Source organism: Malurus melanocephalus, unplaced genomic scaffold (genome assembly GCF_030028575.1).
Source record: "Malurus melanocephalus ecotype Western Australia unplaced genomic scaffold, MMel_1.1 scaffold_115, whole genome shotgun sequence".
In the NCBI taxonomy this organism is placed as follows: Eukaryota; Metazoa; Chordata; class Aves; order Passeriformes; family Maluridae; genus Malurus; species Malurus melanocephalus.
Window position 1 is genome coordinate 699,977 of NW_026623347.1, and position 3,907 is coordinate 703,883.

Below are 3,907 nucleotides of genomic sequence, written 5' to 3' on the forward strand. Positions count from 1 at the left end.
GGAAATGTAAACCCACCCCATATGCACTGAAAGACCTCTCCTTGCATTTCAGGAGCATCCATGAACGGCAGGAGCTCCTTCTCCAGCACGAGTCCAACAAGGAAAGACCCCTCCCGGCACAGGAAGAGTCCCTTTGAATTGCAGGGCCCCCAAACACACATTTCACCCCCTGTAAAACAATACCCCTCCCTGAATTGCAGGTCCTAAACATTGCAAGACCCCCTRAGCACTGCAGGACCCTCCACATGATGAGACACCCCTTGCAGGGCACAGCACCAACTGGAACTGCAAATCCCTCTCCTGAAAGTGTCCCCTGCACATTCCCACCCCACTCCAAGGCACTGTCACCCCCCTGCACCCCTCTGTCCCTCCTGGGCTGTTGGCACTGCCACAGGGCTGTGGGACAGATGGGGAGAAGGGTGACGGATGCTGTGGCCTCCTGCCATCTCTGAGCCATCCCAGCACGCTGTGCCAGGCACCAGCCAAGCTGGAGCATCCTGGCTCTGGGGACTGGGTTCCCACAGAAAATCCAGAAGGAAGAATGGGGCACCCCTGTGCAAGGGGGCATTTTGAGGCCATTTCTCAGGGTGGGCAGTGCAGCTGTCTTTGTGGGGCCGTGGTGTGGTGGCACTTACAGCAGTGGTGACCTGGAGATGGGAAGAGTCCAGCCTGGAGACTCCAGTCCACCTGCCTGTGCTGCCCAGGGGTGCTCCTTGGGGACAGGGACATCTCCTGTGTCTGTGACAGGGACACAAACTGATAAATAAGAGCRGTGGCTGATTTGAACTGGCTCAAGCACAGCCCTGCACATACAGGGGGAAGCTGTCTGGGGGCAATGTACAGAGCCAGAAAACTGGAGAAAGAGGGATAGTGGAAAGGATGATGGGATGGTTTTCAGCTGGATCAGGGAGCTGACCTGCCTGTCCCAGCTAAAGCAGGACCATGAASAGCTGAGCATGGGCACAATGTGCACCCAGAGCTGGCACAAAGAATTCCCTCGGGCTCATCCAACCGGGCAGGATGGCATCCCAGCCCATCCCCTGAGGCCCTTCAGGCTCCACTGGTTCTGCCCTGGCTGGGCTGGTTGGAGCCCCTGCTCCACCCGGGGCAGCACCRCCCAGCCCTGGGGTCACTGCCACAGCGCTCCAGGGCAAACCTGCCAGGCTGGGATGGGCTTTGTTTGTTTTCCTGGAAGTCTTGGCCWGACCTGCCCTGTGCTCATCCTTGCTGCCCAGCCCTGCAAATCCAGACAGAGCATTTCCAACCAGAGCCAACCCCRCAGCCTCTTGTCTGGGCTGGAAACATCTCCCCCCAAGCTCCAGCGGGGCAGATCCGTATTTGCCCAGCAAATCCCTTGTGCTGCCCTGGCTCAAAGCCCCCCTGCTTTAGGACCTGGCCACGAGGCCGAGCAGCTGCCCCGACCCACAGCTGCTGGGCTCTGCCTTCCCCGGCCGCCACGGGCAGATGGTGATGAGGCCCAGAAAGAAACAGCTTTTCTCCTCAACGACAACAAAAAAAAAGCAATTATGCAGAGAAAGAAAAACCCACCCTGTTTTCTCCCCCCCCAGCCGGCAGCGTGGCATGGATGGGTGACACTGGTGGGTGGTGGCACCGCGTGGATGGGTGGCACTGCCTGGCTCAGCTGATCCTGTCCCTCCAGAGCGGGCACCCAGGCACMCACCCTGCCTGCCCCCGCTGCTCCTGGGGGACGGGAGAGCCCCAAACACCGTCTGACACCTCCCCACATGTCGCTGTGGTGGCAAAAGGTAACCAGTGCCCCCCTGATTTGGGGGTGCAGCAGCCAGAGCTCGTCTCCCGAGCGCATCCGTGCGTGCCGGTGCGCTGGAGCGGGAGGAGAGGCGCTGCCTTCCCTCTGTACATTGCATTTCCCATCATCTTTGCAAACCACCGTGACTAAACGCTTCTGAGGTCATCCCCCCAGCCCTCCCGCCCCGCTCCTGCACAGACCCGGTCCCTGGCACACGGCACCCGTGAGCACGGCTTTCCGGAGCSAGCGTCCCCTCGGAGGGGCTGTGACTCAGCCGCCGGGACTTCAAAGAGATCCCAGCTCCAAAGGAGAAAAACCAGGAGAAAAGGAGCCCCGGTCACGGAGTGACCCCTGCCTCAGGCACAGAAACGCCCTCGGATTTTCATGCTTGCCTGGACACTTTTTGTGGCCGCGCGATTTTTGAGCCAGCCCGGGATTTCCATTCGAGCTGGAGGGCAGAGCCGGACACTGCGGGGAGGGCGGGATGCAGGGCAGGGACGGGGGCTACGAGGGGACAGGGACAGCAAATGCGGTGTCCGGCAGTGTCTGGTGAAGATCTGGCGGGGGCAATGGGCTGCTCCAGCCCCGTGTGCCCCGGAGGGCAGCGGAGCCGTCCCAGGGCAGCMGGAGGTGTCCCCGGGGGAAGGGGCAGTGTGGGGGCAGCCAGGGGTGTTTTGGGCTGTGTGTCCAGCCCCTGCTGCCCTCCAGAGCCTCGGGCACAGCTGTGTCACAGGTCACCAACGCTGGTGTCACCGGGTCCCTCCCCCCGAGCACATCTGTCCGCTGCATTCAAGCCACACCCCAGCACCGGCCCGAGCCCTCCTTGTCCTTCCTTGCTGGAGCCACTTTGGGGCTCATTCTGAGGGGGCTGCTCGATGGTTTTCACCCCAGCACAGCGGGGACACCCTGCACTGTGCCGTGTCCATAGCAGGGTGCTCGTGTCCCCCTCRGCGGTGGCAGTGGCTGTGAGATGGCCAAGGCTGGCCTGGGACCCGCACCCCTCCCAATGCAGATCCCACCCACCCTGTGGGGCTCAGCAGGGTTTGGGGGTGCACTGGTGGYGGTCACCACCTCCCCAGCCCCCTCCATCCCGTGTGGGACAGCGCTGGTGACAACGGCGTGAGGGCACCTTGTACAGCCATAGAGATCTGCCAAAACCAGCCAGAGGAGTACTGCACCGGTGCAGGAACAAGCCACAGGCACAGCCCCAACCCCCAGGTCCCCAATTGTCCCTCGCTGCTGCTGGGGGCCGTGGGGACACCCCGGGGTGCCCCGGCCTCGCTGCCATATGCCACCAGCCAGCTCAGCAGAGGTTCTCTGACAGCCCTCCCGACAGTTGGCAAGCGCTCTGGCCTCATTAAAATTGTATTAGGCAGTATTTAAAAAAAACCAAAAAACCAGCAGCACCAGGGGAAACAAAGAGCAGACCTGAGAGAGGGGCTCGGAGAGGCAGAACATGCTCCGGGGATGTTTTCCCGTGGGATGCTGTCCCAAGGGGGTTTGCTCCTGACCAAGGGACAGGGGTGGGGTGTGATGGGGGCTCAGCCGTGTTCCAGTGTTTCCTGGACAYCAGGAGCAGTCACGGCACGGGTCATGTGGCTTGCTCGGCTTTATTAGCTGGATTTATCCCCTCAGACTAATGTGATTGCACCCAGAGAGCAAAACGGGATGGGAATCCTGGAAGAGCCTTGTTTCAAGCAGTTTGGATGGTGGACACAGGCAAAAGCAGGAAGGAAGCGGATGAGAGCACACGGACATTTGTCCCTCTCTTCCCTCCCCAGCTGGTTTTCTGGTGTGGTTTTTACATTACCAGGAACTAAAGAGAAAACCTGCCCCTTCCTCTGCCTCCCCCAAGGACCCTGCGGAGGTGGGGTGGAGGCTGGTTCATCCAGCAGGAGAAGGAATTTTATTGGGAAAGCTTAAAAGCCCTTTTGTGTAGCGGTGATTAACCTCGGGGTGGCGGGGATGATGCTCTTTGTCCCTCCTGGTCCTTGGGGGCTGTGCTGGGACACGAGGCTCTTGTAACCCCATGCAAGTGCTCAGGAGCAGGACACGAGGGACACAGGGCATTGTGTGGGACAAAATAATCAATTATCAGGGGCTGCTTTCCAGCCTTTAAAAAAAAACCAAAAACCAAAA